We start from the raw sequence: 16,871 nt of genomic DNA on the forward strand, positions 1-16,871 counted from the left end.
GGGCAGAGCAGGGAGCGGCTTGGCCTTGGACGGGCGCCGGGGGCAGGGTTCTGATGTGTTTCTGAAGGGAGAGCCAGGGTCTGATTGATCTGTTGTCAGGCTGTTTTCAAGGCCCTGCCGGCGCCGCCGTGGGCAGCAGCCTGGTCCACCTCCGGGGCGGCACCCAGAGGGGAACTCCTCGCATGTAATGTGCAGCTCAGTGCATCCTTGTCTCCCCGAGGCCCGTCCCCTTGCTGTGGCCTGCTGTGCTGGCCAGGCTGGGCCAAGTGTCCAGTGTGCTCTCGAGGCAGGACCTTGGTTCCGGCCGTTCTGTCCTACCTCCCGAACCTCCATCCCCGGATACTCAGGAGGGAGGTTTCCGGGCAGCACTGCCCGCATCCGGCCACGCCAACCCACTGCCCCCGACCCGCACAGTCCCCGGGAGACCGGGAATTACACTTGAGAAGCCCCGCCCCACAGTGCCGCCCTCCTGACGCTAAGAACCACCATCGTGGTGGACCGGGACCCTGGTGACTGACCCAGGTGAGGACCCCCCGGAGGAACAGGTGCAGCCCTGTGGGCTCTCGTTAAGCCGCTCCCCTTACCCACCCCCCAGGAGCGCACAGGCGAGGTCCCAGCCTCTCCTGACGGCCAGCGTCCTTTGCCAGGTCCCAAGGCTGACCCCTCCGCCCCAGTGCAGCGCCAGAGCCCCAGTGACGGTGGTCAGCAGAATAGTGGTTCCAGGGACACCACGGCTGAAATCCCTGGAGCCAATGACCCTGTTAGCCTACGTGGCGAGGGTTGTCATCCACTGAACTTGGAGGGCGGATTCTCCTGGCTGAGGGGGGCGCCCAACGCAACCGCCAGGGTCCTTGACACGGAGGAGGGAGGAAGGAGAGAGGGACAGAGTGGGGGCATGAGGTGGCCTGGCCCCCAGGTGGCCTGGAGACGGAGGAGGGGCCGCAAGTCCGGGAACGCTCAGCCTCTAGGGGCAGGAAAAGGCAGGACGTGGTTCTGGCCTGGAGATGCCCACACCGTCTGGATGCCCGGTGTGGTTTGCTCGTTACGGCGGCAACAGGCAACCAGAGGGTCAGGTCTGTGCTCCCCTGTGGGGAGTCCGGGGCTCCCTTCTCCCTCTGCCGGGGCCACTCTCCGCACCTCCCCGTGTCCTCCCCCTCCTGCCCGGAGCCGTGGCCCAGGGCAAAAGCCGGCTGCCCCAGCACTGGGCCTGCACTCCCTAGGTTTTCGGTCAGTGACCCACAGACAGGGCCGCAGGAATGACCTGCTCTGAAGACAGGGACTGGTGGGGACAGTGGCATCTTAAGCCCTGGGTCTCCCTCCCCCAGCAACCAGCAGGCTTCAGGAAAGGCTACACCCAGCAGGACCCACTGAAAACCCTCGGTGGCCTCACACACTATGCCGCCGTGTCCCTCCCACAGGGAGCCCGGCCCCAGACCTGACGGCGGACTTCCAAGACCCTCCGTGCCCCGCCAGCTCCACAGCCGCACGCAGGCATTGCAGGCCCAGTGTCCATGGCCTGGCTGGCCCGGTGGTCACCACCGGCTGTGTAGATGTGAGGCTGGAAGCTGGGGTCCCTGCCTGGAGGCCCCACAGGGAGCGCCTGCTGCTGATGCCCTGGGCTCGTCCTGTAGAGCAGGACACAGGCCCGCCCAGGGGAGCGGCCGAACTGCTCACCGCTGGGGCTAAGACTGGTTTGCTGCGTCTTCTCGCCCGAGCACGTGCGGGGCCTGCTTCTTCCTACGTCGTCCTGGGACCTCAGACCACTGGTCACACGGGCACCTCAGGACACAGGCGGCCACTGGCCGCTACTCCACACCGGCGCCCGGAAGCCTCGGTCTTCCTCTGTGGGGTGGGGGCCTGGTGGGAACGGGTTACCACGGCAGCCCGTCTGTCCACGGCACAGTGGCTGGAACGGGCGGCCCGGGGGCGGCGTGGGAACCGAGCCCCTGTGTGTCCTGCCCACAAAAACAGCACGATGACCACGGCCTCTCCAGAGCCCCAGCCGCGACAGAGCTGGCGTGTGGGAGCCGGAGCCGGCTCACTTCCCAGCGCCGCCCGCCAGGATGCCAGGGGCCCAGGGGCCCGAAGAATGTCTGGGAATGTTGGACGACAGGCGGGGGTGAGAGTGTGCCTCCAGCGGGGTGCGGCCAGCCTCAAGGAAAACAGTGCGACAGATAAGGCTGCGCTCCCTTCCGGGCCGCTGCTGACTTTGGCACCAGCAGTACCCACACGGGGACCCGGCGCCAGGGGACAGGAGGGGACGGCAGGGGACGGGAGGGGACGGGCTGGGGGGCTTGAACTTTCCACATCCAGATCCGGCTTCCAGGGAGGACGTGGGGCCGGTGGGGCCGGAGCAACTCCACGCCCCTCTGCCCCCGGCATCCTGTTACTGGTGCTTATCTGGCAATAAAGGGTTTCTGAAGGGTGTCGGGCTGAGCAGTGACGGAAGGACGGGGCCCGGAGGCTCGTCTGGACCCGGGGACCCTCGGCGGGTTTGCGCTGAGCGTGAGCTCGACTGCCTTGGCTTTTCCTTTTGTTTCATCTTTTTCTTGCTGAGCCGCACCTGCGCCAGGGGTGAAGGTCAAGCGACGCTAACAGAAAGCCCAGCTGGCCGGCCGTCCCAGCCAAGCTGCAGCCACGGCCCTTCCAGGCCATCAACACCACCCCGGTGGCCCTCGGCCCCGGCCTGTCCCCCCGGCGGTCAGCCCGGCACAGGGCCATGCGAGGGGCCCTCAGCCCAACACCCCGGTTGTTTTCCTTCTTTTCTGTGCACTACCTCCCCACCATGGGAAGAGCTGCCCAGGTTAACTTTCCCACGGCTGTCTTTGTACCATCTCCCCATCTCTCCCCACGCCTGGCCAGAGGCTCTGGGACCATGGCAGTTTGCTACGGCGCCACATTCCCTCAGTTGCATTCCCTCCACCTCTCCCTGGGGCCCCTCGGCCTTCCCCTGGCTGGATCCCCGTCCCTAATCCAGGTCTTTCTCGTGGTTCACGCGTGGGCTGTAGGGAACATCCTTCGAGGTTTCACCTGGATCACAGGTGTGCTGACTGCGGAGGGCGGGCCCGTCCCACCACGCAAAGGAAGCCCGAGCGTCCCCCACCCAGCCATGCAGAGGCCACCACATGCAGTCCCCGCTGACCTGAGCCCCCGCAGGTGGTCAGGACGGAGCAACTCAGGCCCCGTGTGAACAGCTGGGCCACGAAAACAGCCGTCCAGGCAGTGCTGAGAAGGGGGCGGAAGCAGGCCCCAGGCCACAGCCTGGACAGCCCAGCCGGACGGTGGAGGAGGGGCCGTGTCCAGTCGATCTGGGTCCCCCAACATTTCCCCTTCCTTTCCCCGGTGGGCACACGCCGGGCGGGACAGAGGGGCCGGGGGAGACGGGAGGCACCAGGTACCCACAGAGGGTAGGGGGGCCCAAGGCCGCCCAGGTTGGAGCAACCATGACCTTGTCTGCAGACCTGGGATTTCTGTGGGTTCATTGCTTTCACTCACTTAAGGGGGCTGGGATGAGGGAGCAGCAACCAAAAGGAGGAAAAAGTGTTGGACCAAGACCTGGCCTGGGGTGTCCATCTCTCAGCGCCCGCCCTGAAGCCCTGCCCAGGCCAGCGGCCCAGAAGGGAGGGGGTCACATGCTGGGAGGAGGGGCCCACATCCCACTCCCCAGGCTGCCACCAGAGGACGCTCAGGACAGCAAACCGTAGGGAGCGGAAGGCAGGGGTACCAGGAGTGGGGCCTCACAGCAGCATCGCTCTGGGCTAGGGCTCCCGGCCCCCCCGCCCCCGCCTCGATCTGGGGAAGATCTGCTCTCCCACCTCAAGGGGCACACGGCCCTCCTGCCTTCCTCCGCGGGGACCCTGCTGCACGGGGCCGAGGAGCCCTCCGCCCGCACCCCCGCCCCCGGCACTGCCACGTGCAACACCCAGGCCTGGTACCACTTTTGCATCTGTCCAGATGCTCTGGTCGCAAACCCAGGTCTGTCCTCTGGTGTGTCTCGCACTCAGACAAGCAGATACACCCATGGCTGATGCAACGGACACATGTAAGGGGACCATGATTTGGGCCCAGCTAAGCCAGGAGTCCAGATGAGTCTCCAGGCCACTGTCCCTCTCATACCTGTTTCTCTCTGCAGGGGCTCTCCCTCCAGGGTGGCCCAGAGGTGACCCCCATGACTAGCAAGCTCCAGCAGCAGAGGGGGCCCTTTCCCTGGGGGTTCTGCTGGCTCAGCGCAGGCCACACGACCATCCCCGACCCAGTCTCTGGCCAGGGTGATGGGTCAAGCCTGCCTCACCCACGTCCGGAGCCGGAAGAGCAGGCAGCTCCACCCAGACCACGTGGTCTGAGAATGGGGCTTCCCGCTGGACGTTAGGCGGATAAAAGGCCTAAGGCCGACTACAGGTGTTCACCGCTGTGTTATCCACAGAGAGAAAATTGGGAAATAACCGAGCGTCTGACCACAGGGCTGGGTTAAACCAACTCAGGTCTACACACTTGGCGGCATGTGGAACAGCCTGTACATGGTGAGGCTCGTAGTCTCCCGGACAGACGCAATGTGACGTAGAGAAACAGTCTGCCAGGCGATGTAAATAGTGGGGTCCCACACATATCTGGAAGGCCACACAATGAAGTAAATACCAACGTGGATTTTATCAGAGTGGGTGGGATGCCAGCAAGTTTTATTGCCCTCCTTTTGACAATCTGCCTTTTCTCAAGTTTCTCAAAGGAACACACATTAATTTTGTAATAAAAGGAAAAGCTATTAATAGCATGTCAGAGGGTGTCCCAGCCCCTGCCCCGGCCCTAGCAGGGGCTGTGGGAACAGGGCTCCTTCCTGATGAGGAGCCCGGGTCTGCTCTCAGCGGTAACTTGTGGGCTACGCTGTGTGCCCACTAACAAGTCACCCTCCAAGAGGAAGAGGGGGGTTCCCCAACCAGCCCAAGGGTCCGCACAAAGGCCCTTCTCCCCAGCCATAGGCCCAGGGCCTCATTCAGGGCCCCCCACCCCGGCCGGGCCATTGGTCCCACTTGAGCTGAGGGCAGGTCCCCAATGATGCCCTGCCCCCGTCACCCACCAGCTGCTGGGCTGTGTCAGAAGGACCCACCACCCTGACCCTGACGCCTCCAACGGTGAGAGGTCTGGTTGTGTCAGCAGAAACACACGCACCCCCTCCACCCGGGGCCCACAACTCAAGGGGCACGTCACCCCAAAACCTAGCTGGCCGTGGGCTCCCACTCAAAGCCCCTCCCCGAGACCACCTCCCAGGCTCCCTGCTGTACCCCCGCCAGCATTAAGCGATCCTTTTAGAAAAATAAAAACAGGAGTCCAAGCATGGATCTCATGGGATGCTTTGTCCGTTTCTAATGAATAATGCACTTTGAAGCAGACCCACTGCTTACATTTAAGTTTCGAATTCCTCTGGTCAAGCATCCACCAGGCAAATGGACAGAATTAGCTAATGTGACAGAGAACACGTGCTACCTGCTTGTTCTGCTTCTGTGCCTTCTGGACGGAGAGATTCTTGGAGGGAGGGGCCTCCCCACAGAGCCGTGGGGCTGGGAACGGGCTGGGGTTGAGGAGGGCTGTCGGGCGAACGAGGCCACGTCTGCGGGCGGGCGATCCCCTGAACATCTGGCCCGCCGGCCTCGAGGAGCCTGGGGCTTTGCTGAGTCTGGAAGACAGGCTGTCTCTGGCTGGCCGGCAAAGAGGAAAAGGGTGGAGGCTTGTAGCTTTGAGCTCCTAGACGAGCACAGCATCACTGTGCTGCAGGGGACGCGACCCCAGGGCTGGGGACCCCCCGCAGGGGGGCTGTGATCCGCTCCCACGGCTTCGCAGGTGGCGGCTCCCAGCCTCACGCTTCCTTCCCATAGAGTGGGCACAAGGGCAGTTAAATTATCAGGCTGGATCTGCCCCTCCCAGCTAGAACCTTCCGGGGGCCTCTGGTCACATCCAGAGTCCGACCCAAACCTCCCCAGGGGCCCAGGGACCCAACGGCCCGTTTCCTGCCCCTCCGCTCCTCCTCCCCTCCCCCTTGTGCACGCAGCCCCTCAGCCTGGCCTCTGGTGGTCCCACTGCTCCCACGGGGACATCCTCCCCCCCGGACCCCAGTGGTTCCTCGCCGGCCAGGGCTCCGCTCCTGTAGCTCCGGCCGCCATCTCTCCACCCTCCGCAGTGAGGGGGCTCGGGGGACCGGGGGCGGCGTGGCCCGGCCGAGCGGTGGGGTTGGGGGGGGCCCGTCCTCAGAGGACAATGTGGGGCGTTGGGCGGACTCTGCTTCCTCTCGGCCACCGGAGCCCGGCCACTGCTTCCCCACCTACAGACTGAAAATTTTAAATTCCATTTTAAGACAAGAAAAATTTAAACGCAAAGCTTTTTTCTGCCGTTTGGCCTCCAGCGTGCATGGTACATCTGTGTCAACCAGACCTCCCCAAGCTGAAATACCTGCTCAACCACGAAGATTGACTTTTCTCCTTCTGACACCAGCCATGTAACTCCTTAGGGGACAGTGTTCCTGTAAGGGGTCACAGTGACCCGCCACTCGCCTTGTACGTACAGACATCTTTGGTGAACTTTACGTAAAATGCCAATATATCATTTCCCTTAAAGGTAGTGATTAGAACAGACTGCTCAGATCACCTGGGGAGATACTGGGCCACACTTCATGGAAGTTCTGAGCTTAAATACTTACTCATGACCTTAGTAATGTTACTAGCTGTATTACTTGTATTCTATTTTACAAGATTTTTGTTTCTGGCATCACCAAATGTGTGACTGAGCCTCAGGTAAAAATAATGATGACTAGGTGACCTGAAACAATTGACCAAACATATAGTTCTATGAGATCAGTGATTGTAATGGTGTAACTCTAGACACAGGAAGAAGCAACAAGAGGGAAACGTTTCCTAGACCGTAACAGACTAGTGGGACCAGAGACCCAGAGGCTTTGGGCTACCGTTAACAGGGCCTAGTCCAGTAACAGCGCATTGAGTGGTCTATCAAGGAAGTCCTGGCCTGACCTCAGAAAGAGCATTCCTAGCACCGTGGGATAAATTGGTCATGAAATGCCTCCCAAACTTTGGCTGAAATTAAGACCCAAAGGGAGGGGATTGTAAAATAAAGAACGTTGCCCACCCTCCAGTTCTACAAGAATCAAGCCCTCAGCCACTGCAGTCGCTGACCTACAAGGAATTAGGGGTGAAGATCAGGATGAGGCCCTCTGGGCTCTGGGAAAACAGGCAGAACCAGCCCTCAGATGATATCTTCAGGAGAAAATTTTTATGATGCTGGATTCTTGCATCTTCCCATACTTAGAAAGGCACCCAAACCATTAACTGACGTGTCTGTTCCTGGTGACCAGCGGCAGCCTTCTACCAACACGCGTGCTTGGTTGCACGTACCCCATCCCCCAAATCACACATATGCTGACCCCCCCATCTCCTCGGAACAGATCTCAGAGCTACTGAAAGACGGTTTCCTGGTTGCAGTCCTCAATTTCGCTCTAATACAATTCTCCACTTCTTTCTTAGATTGAATATTGATTAAGGTTTTTCTGGACAGGATGAAGCCGCTGAAAGCACACCCTCCACGAAGGTGGCGTCAGGACAAACTGACCTTCCAGAGCTTGGTGCCCTGTGCCCCCCGGGCCCCAGGCCTCTCCCATCCTCGTGGTCCATCAGGGAGGCTGCTTCCTGTTGAGTCACACCCCCGGCCAACTTCAGCCCATCCAGCCCATGCCTGAGCCCGGGGGGGTTGGTGTTGTGGGGGCCCTGGGCTCCAGGTAAGTGTTTGGATGCTGCATCAATGTCCGTGTCAGGGCTGGGGCTGGGACGAAGTGTCCTTCCTGGGAGAGCCCGTGACATGCCCACCCTCGTGATCCCAGGTATGCCACGGGACCCTCCCCCGGCATCCCTGGCACCTGCCACCAGGTCCTCCCCGACAGCTGTGGACACAGAGAGGGGCTGGCCAGGAGGGGCCGGGGCCCAAGGGAGGAGGGAGGGTTTCCAGCTTCACCCTGACTTGGAGGGGATTGCCGAGGACTGCGGCCCCGTGACAGGAAACGGGTGCCCACCAGCCCACAGGGGACCAGACAACACCCGGAGTACCATCTTCGGGCCTGACAGGCTTCAGACAGCCGGAAACCTGCGTGGCCTCTGGGTTCCTGTGCCTGCACTGTTGTCTGGGTTTAAATAGCCTCTTGGTCAATGGGACCACCATCCTGCAGGGAGCTTTGGCCGAATGTCAGAGCCTGTTCTGCTCACACACCTTGACCCAGAAATTCCATTTTTGGGATCTGCTCTAAGGAAGTGCCACACCAAGGTCCTTCTACACACAAGGGAAGGGGCCTAACGCTTACCCATCTGAGATTCAAGACACTGCTCCCCGGATTCTGCAGACCATGTTGGGGTGCCATCCCAGCCTTTCTGCGGGGTTCCCCACACCACTGGGGCCACTTCCCAGATGCCAAGCATCAGGGCCTGGGCAGGGCCAAGGTCTCTGACTGGTGCTGGGGACTCCGGAGTTGGAGGGGCAGTGGACAGCAGTGGGTTGCACCTCGGCCTTGCAGCCCCGGACACACCTGGCTTCTCTGAGTCCAGCACTGGCCTGGCAGTGCCAGGAGGCTGGAGGTGGGGCACCCCTCTGCCGGGGTGGGCACAGCAGACTAGGACACACTATACCATTAAGTCAAACATGTTAGCTGCCAGTGAGATTATCTGTGATTCCTACATCTATGCATTTTCTAGATTTCCTACAATAAACATATTACTTTCTTTTTTTTAATATATAAATTTATTTATTTATTTATTTTTGGCTGTGTTGGGTCTTCATTCCTGTGCACGGGCTTTCTCTAGTTGCAGCGAGCGGGGGCTACTCTTCGTTGCGGTGCATGGGCTTCTCATTGTGGTGGCTTCTCTTGTTGCAGAGCACGGACTGTAGGTGCACAGGCTTCAGTAGTTGTGGCTCGCAGGCCCCAGAGCGCAGCCTCAGTAGTTGTGGCGCACGGGCTCAGTAGTTGTGGCTTGCGGGTTCTAGAGCGCAGGCTCAGTAGTCGTGGTGCATGGGCTCAGTTGCTCCACGGCATGTGGGAGCTTCCCGGGCTCGAACCCGTGTCCCTTGCACTGGCAGGCAGATTCCCAACCACTGCGCCACCAGGGAAGTTCCTTACTTTCTTTTTTTAAAATTTTTATTGGAGAATAGTTGATTTACAATGTTGTGTTACTTTCTGCTGTACAGCAAAGTGATTCAGTTATACATATACATATATCCACTCTTTTTTAGTTTCTTTCCCATATAGGTCATTACAGAGTACTAAGTAGAGTACCCTGTGCTCTACAGTAGGTCCAAAGTATTACTTTCCAATAAAAGGAAAAAAGATGGAAAACTTCCACTTCCAGCCAAGATGGAATGAGAGGGATTGGATTACTTTCCTACCTGAAACCACCAAAACACAGACAAAATATATGACACCAGGGTTTTCAAGGCACTGGACATCAGGCCACAAAGAGCAGCGAAGCCAGAGAGATGAGAACAGAGGAGGTGAGCCCGATGGGAATCCTGGCCAGCTGCCTGCACAGAGCTTCCAGGCCACAGTGCTGGGTGACCCAGCAGAGCCTGGTGGGCATCCTGAATGGAGGCTCTTAAGAATTCAGGGAGACCAAGGCAGTGACAGTTTGCAGCCAGGTACCAGAGAGGAGAGAGCTGCATACAGAGAGCCCAGGGAGATGCAGAGTCCCGTGAGCACACGGCAGAGCACAGATTTGCAAAGTGAATTTGTGCTTAGAAACCTTCCCACAAAGAAAAGTCCGGGCCTAGATGGTGGCCCGGAGGATTCTCTCCAATAGTTAAGGCAGAATTCATAGCAATTCTACACAAACCCTTTCAAAAAATTGAAAAGAAAAGAATTATTCCCAAGTCATTCTATGAAGCCAGCAGTATCCTGACACAAAAATCAGACAAGAAGTTACCAGAAAAAAATGCAGAAAATATCTCTCACACACATAGATGAAAAATTCTAAACAAGTCTACTCAATTGAATCCAACAATATATAAAAAATGTAATGCATCACAGTTTAGCCCAAGAGTTCAGGGTTGATTTAACATTCAAAATTTAATCAATTCGATTCACCATACCAAAAAACTAAAAGAAAAACAATTATGATTATCTCAGTAGACACAGAAAAAACACTTGACAAAATCCAACATCCATTCTGATAAAAACTCTCAGCAAACCAGAAATAGCCAGGAACTTCCTCTACTTGATAAAGAACATTTACAAAAATTCTACAGCTGACATCATACTTACGGGTGAGACTGGATGCTTTCCCCCCCCAGATCAGAACCAGGGGGGAGGTCTGCTCTCACACTCCTTCCCAGCCAGGGCAAGAAAAAAGAAACGGAAGGCTGAGGTCACGCCTGGAAAGGAAGAAGTGAAACTGTCTTTTTTTGGCAGATGACGAGCTCATCTATGCAGAAAACCTAGTGGAATCTACAAAAAAGTGACTGGAGCTGAGGGAGTCCACCAGGTCACAGGATCAAGGTCAACATGTATTTCTACAGTGAACAATGAACAATCAAAAACTGAAACGAAAAGAATGACCCCATTTATAGTCAAGTGAATATAAAATATTTAAGGATAAATCTGACAAAAGGTGTGAAAGACATGTACAAAAAAACCCAACAAGACGTTGCTGAGAAAAATTGCAGAGGACCCAAAGAAATGGGAAGTTATTCTGCGTCATAGTTGGAAGACCTGAAGTTCTTAAGATATCAACCCCCAAATGGATCTATAGATTCAACAGACTCCTAACCACCATCCCAGAAGACTCTTTTTTTTTAATTAGAATTTGACAAACGTACTCTAAAATCCATAAGGAAATGCAAAGAACCTATAATAGCCAGAATAATTTTGAAAGAGAAGAATGAAGTTGGAAGACTTCTACCACCTGACTTCAAGACTTTATAAAGATAGCAGCCAAGATAAGATGCTTATATAAAGTCCAGACATAGATCCACATCCATATGAACGAGTGATTTTTGACAAAAAATGCAAAGGCAGTTCAGTCGAGAAAGGAGAATCTTTTTAACAAATGGTCTAGGAACAATTGGTTAGCCATATGGATAAAAAATGAATGTTTATCTATAGCCTGCACCATATACAGAAATTAACTCAAAATGGATCATAGATCTAAATATAAAACCTAAAACTATAAAACTTCTAGAAGAACACATAGGAGAAAATCTTTGTGACTTTGGGTTAGGCAAAGATTTCTTAGCTTCAACACCAAAAGCATGATCCATAAAAGAACAAATGGATAAACTAGATTTCATCAAAATTTTAAATTTCTGCTCTTCAAAAGACACTATTAAGAGAATGAAAAGACCAGCCACAAAATGAGACAAAATATTTGCAAACTATATGTCTGATAAAACTTGAATCCAGAGTACTCATTAATAAGAAAACCAATAACCCTTTTTAAAACTGGGCAAAGGATTTGAACAAATGATCATCAAAGAAGATATACAAAGAGTAAATTAATACAAAAAAATGCTCAATATCATTAGCCATCAGGGAAATTAAAACTGCAATAAGATGCCACAATCCACCTATTAGAAGGGCTACAGATAAGAGGACCAAGAGCATCAAGCGTTGATGAGGATATGGATCAATTCACACGTTGCTGGTGGGAATGTAAGACGGTACAACTGCTTTTGAAAACAGTTGCACAGTTTCGTAAAAAGTTAAACATATTCCTCCCAAGTGATCCAACCATTTTACTCCCCAAGAATAATGAGAAGCATATGTCCCCACAAAGACGTGTGCAGAAGTGTCCATAGCAGTTTTATTTGTAATAGCCCAAAACAAGAAGCAACCCACACGTCCATCAACAGGGGAAGGGATATGCAAACTGTAACGTTTCCAAACAATGGGATTCTGTTCAGCTTTAAGTAGGAATGAAAGTCTGGTTCACAAAGCAACACAGATGAGTCTCAGAACATTGATGCTGAGTGACAGAATGATTCCACTTACGTAAGACTGTAGAAAATACAAACTAATCTACAGTGACAGAAAGCAGATCAGTGGTTGCCTGGAGACAAAGGCAGTGCAGAGAGTAGGAGGGAGGGACCCCAGAGGGCGTGAGGAGTCTGGGGGAGGTGGGTGGCTGGACGTTCATCAGCTCAACTGTGGTGATGGTTCATAGGTGCACACGTAGGTCAAAACTTGTCAACTGGGCTTTAAGTCTGTGTAGTTTAATATATGTCAGCTTTACCTCTATAAGGTTGTTTTTAAAATTCAGGGTCATGGCATTGGTAAAATGGCATAATGAGGACATCCAAAAGCCTCTTATCCATGAAAGCGACGGGAACATCGGCAAAAGTGATCAGAATCAACTTTCTCAGACCTCTGGGAATTAACCAAAGACGTGCAGTGGGGAATGTTTATTCAAGAAAAGCAGCTGGATCTTGGTAAGAACAGTGAGCCCTGTGGCACTCCCATCCACCCTCCCCTCCCCGTCTCCACCGTTGCCTTGAAAACCAACAGGCTGGCAGCTGACAGAGGGGGCCGGATGGAGGGGGGCCCCCTGATGTCCTACCCCCAGAGAAGCGTCGCTACCTGAAGACCACCCTTGCAAGGCTGTCTTCATCCGACTTGACCTGGAGCTCACCCAGCAGGAACAGCCATTTCCCCAAGGGCGTTTGTTTTGTTAAAAAAAAAGCAGAAGCAAGTGGTAAGGATTCTGAGCTCTGAGTGCTGTGGCCTGGGTTCAATCCCTGGTCAGGGAACTGAGATCCCAAAAGCCCTGAAGCATGGCCAAAAAAGAAAAAAAAAAAAATCAGAGGCAATCATTTAACACTGCAGCTGCCCAAAGCACTGCATAACAGCAGGGGCCAAAAAAAAAAAAAAAAAAAAAAGACAAACAAACAAGCTTAAAAGGAGACACTGGGGAATGTGATGTTCGTGGGGAGATTTGGGACGCTCCCACATATTCCCAGGAGCCTGGAAGGCCACGCACATGCCCAGGGCTGTGCACCTGCTTGGTAAGGAGCTGAGGAGGCCCTGCACTCTCACCTCTGGCCAACCTTCAGGGAGGAAGTGAAGGCTAAAGCAGAGTTGCCAACTACCGGGCTGAGTGTTGGAGGTGCCCAGCACACACTCAGAGCCCCTCAGCAAAGACTGAGATGCACTGGCTCAGGGATTTAAGGGGGTCTCTATCCAGTCCTTAGCTGACCACCAAGGTAGCTGAGAAGACACTTCAGTAGCTACACAGGACAAAGAGTACAGACTTCATACAATTAACTCAGAAAATCACTAGCAACAGCAACCAAACTACAAATTCCAACAACAACAAACCTTGGAGAGGGGAAAGACTCTGATTTTCAGAGTTACCCCATTATGTTATCTTAAGTGCCCAGTTTTTAATTTTATTTATTTATTTTTGGCTGCATTGGGTCTTCGTTGCTACACACAGCCTTCCTCTAGTTGCAGCGAACAGGGGCTACTCTTGGCTGCAGTGCGCAGGCCTCTCACTGTGGCTGCTTCTCTTGTTGTGGAGCATGGGCTCTAGGCATGTGGGCTTCAATAGTCGTAGCCGGCTCGCCAGCTCTAGAACACGGGCTTCATTAGTTGTGGCACTTGGGCTCAGTAGTTGTGGCTCAAGGGCTCTAGAGCACAGGCTCAGTAGTTGTGACGCATGTGCTTCGTTGCTCCGTGGCATGTGGGATCTTCCCGGACCAGGGTTCAAACCCATGTCCCCTGCATTGGCAGGCAGATTCTCAACCACTGCACCACCAGGGAAGTCCCAAATGTCCAGTTTTTTAAAAAATAGAGACATGCAAAGAAACAGGAAACTTTGTCCCATACACAGGGAAAAAAGCAGTCAATGGAAAGTGTCCCTGGAGCAGCCCAGACACTAGATTTACCAAAGACGTCAAATCAGCTGTTTTAAATATGTTCAAAGAACTGAAGGAAACCAAGCAAAAAAAACTAAAAGGAAGTAGGAGAACAATGTATACAATGTACAATAACACTCCCCTTATTCCTCACCAAATAAGGAGTATCAACAAAGAGACATAAAAAGAACCAAATAGGAATTCTGGAGTTGAAAATACAATAATTGAAATAAAAAATTCACTGGGGGCTCACTAGCAGATTTGAGCAGCAGAAGAAAGAATCAGAAAACTTGAAGATAGGTTAACCTATCTAGTCTGAGGAACAGAACAACAGAGGAAAAAAGAAAGAAAAATGAACAGAGACACAGAGACCTGTAGGACACCACTAGGCACCCCAAAATGCACATAATAGGGCCCCAGAAATAGAGGAGAGAAAAGAGCAGAGAGAATATTTGGAAAAATGATGGCCTAAAACTTCTCAAATTTGATGAAAAACATTAATTTACACATTGTAGAAGCCCAACAAACTCTAACTAAGATAAACTTAAAGAGATCCACACCTGGACACATCATAATTAAACTGCAAAAGTCAGACAAAGAGATCTTTTTTGGGGGGGGGGGCATCCCATGGCACGCAGGATCTTAGTTCTCCGACCAGGAATCAAACCCATGCTCCCTGCAGTAGAAGCACAGAGTCTTACCCACTGGACTGCCTGGGAAGTCAAAGAGAGATCGTAAAAGGAGCAATAGAGAAGCAATGTGGCACATACGAGGGATCCTGAGTAAGATCGAAAGCTGATTTCTCATCAGAAACCATGGAGACCATATTCAAAGTGCTGAAAGGTAAAGACGGTCAACGAAGAATTCTATGGACAGTAAAACTCCCCTGCAAGATGAAAGAGAAATTAAGACACATAAACAAAATAAATAACAAATAAAGTGATAAAAATATAAATATTAAAAATTTATAAATATATTTTTAATTTTAACAAAATGAACAAAAGTAAATAAAATCCGAGAGAATCCATCACTAGTAAGCCTGTCCTACAAGAAACACTAAAGAGAGGGCTTTGGGCGGAAAAGAAAGGGCACTAGATGATAACCTGAACTGAAATGAAAAAGTAAAGAACATTGGGAAAGGTAAATATAAAAGACAATACAAATGTATTTTTCCATTTGTAACCTCAAACAGCTAAACACAGAGTTTCCATATGACCCGAAATTCCACTTCTAGGTACACACCTGAGAGAATGGAAACATACAACCACACAAAACCTTGTACAGGAATGTTCATTGCAATAGTATTCATAATAGTCAAAGGTGGAAACAACCCAAACGTCCATCAATGATGAAGGGGTAAATACAGTGTGGTCCATCCAGACAATGGGATGTTACTTAGCCATGAGAAGGAATGCCCCAACATGCTACAACTTGCAGGCGCTTTGACACTTATGCTCAGGGAAGGAAGCCAGACTCAGAAGATCCCACACTGTGTGATTCCATGTGTAGGAAACGTCCAGAACGGGGAAACCCATAGAGACAAATAGCTGAGTGGTGGCGGTGAGGCTGGCAGGAGAGGGGAACAGGAAGGGATCGCTAGTGGGCACAGGGGTTTGTGTTTGGGGTCATGGAAAAGTTCTGGAACTAGAGAGAGGCGACAGCGTCCCGCATACAGCAGTGTGCACGTACTAAATGGCGCTGAACGACACTTTTAAAGGATGAATTGCAAGGTCTGTGAATTACATCTCAATTTTTAAAAATTCTGCAAGAGATGATTCTTCTAAAAGATGGTAACTATGGTTAAAGGGGGCAGCATGCTAGTCCATGTCCACTGTGCTCCCGGGCCGCGGGTGGCGCTGTGCCCGCCTTCGGGGGAGCACACGCCCAGAGGCACGAGGGTCCCCAGAGCCGCTCTCCCGCTGTGGGTCTAAGGAGCAGCCTGGCCCTGTCTTGACATGGATGCTCTCGTGCCGAGAGTGCCCTGGCATCTTGCTGCAGCAGCGGCAGTTTTTTCTGGCTTTGGCCGGCCTCCAGCGCCTCCCCTGCCTGTCACTCCGAGGCCTAATCTGGTTGCATCTGCCGTTGATTTCTAATTCGAGGGGTGCTATGTTTACTGTGTGGTGAGAGGCGCATGTTTCTGCGGCAGAGTCTAGGCGCCAACGCTCGGGGCCGGGGAGGCGGCTGGCCAGGTGTGCCCCGGCCTTCGGCTACTGTGTCTATGCCCGGGCAGCCTGACCTCGGTCCCAGGGCCTGGCATCAGGGGTTGAGGAGGGACAGAGGCGGGAGGAGGGAGCCCGGCCAGGCTCCCACCACGGGGCAGAGGTGGCCTTGAACTGCCTTGAATCCAGGCTCCCAGCTGCTGCTCACGGGAAACTGGGCAAGAAGACACTGCAGATTCCCGCATTTAAAAATCATCTTTATGACTCGTAAATACTAGGGCCGCACGGCTCCCTGGTGCACCCATCCATCCAGAGGGCGTGTGGCTGGGGAGAACCAAGAGGGTTCTGGTTCTGTGACCCTTGCTCTCCCCTCCCAGGAGGTGCTCGGGCAGGCTGGGGTCTGTCCATAGCCCTGCCTGGGCACACAGACATCGGGATGGACAGACACGACTCCTGCTCGTTCCAACATCTCCCAGGCCCCCAAGTGCACCACCTTCCGTGCCGGCCTTGCTGAGACCCACCAGGACTCGCTGATCTGCCTGTCGAGCTCGGAGCCAGAGACCAAGGTCTGGGGTACAGAGCAGCGGCCGTGGGTCCTGACCCCCCAGCTCAGCACCGGCCAGAACCGCCAGCTCCTGCACGGGCGGCTGCTGGCTTCCGAGGCGTCCGCAGGAGGCCAGCCCTCTAGGCCCCCACCTCTAGGAGCCCCCGCCATGCTGTCAGCTGGATCTGGGGCCTCCCCCTCTGCAGAAACTGTGGGGCAGGGGTGGGAGCTCAGGAGACCTGGGTTCCAGGCTCGGCTCGGCCACGTGCTAGCTGCATCCCGGC

This window comes from Mesoplodon densirostris, chromosome 5 (assembly GCF_025265405.1).
Source record: "Mesoplodon densirostris isolate mMesDen1 chromosome 5, mMesDen1 primary haplotype, whole genome shotgun sequence".
NCBI classification, from domain to species: domain Eukaryota; kingdom Metazoa; phylum Chordata; class Mammalia; order Artiodactyla; family Ziphiidae; genus Mesoplodon; species Mesoplodon densirostris.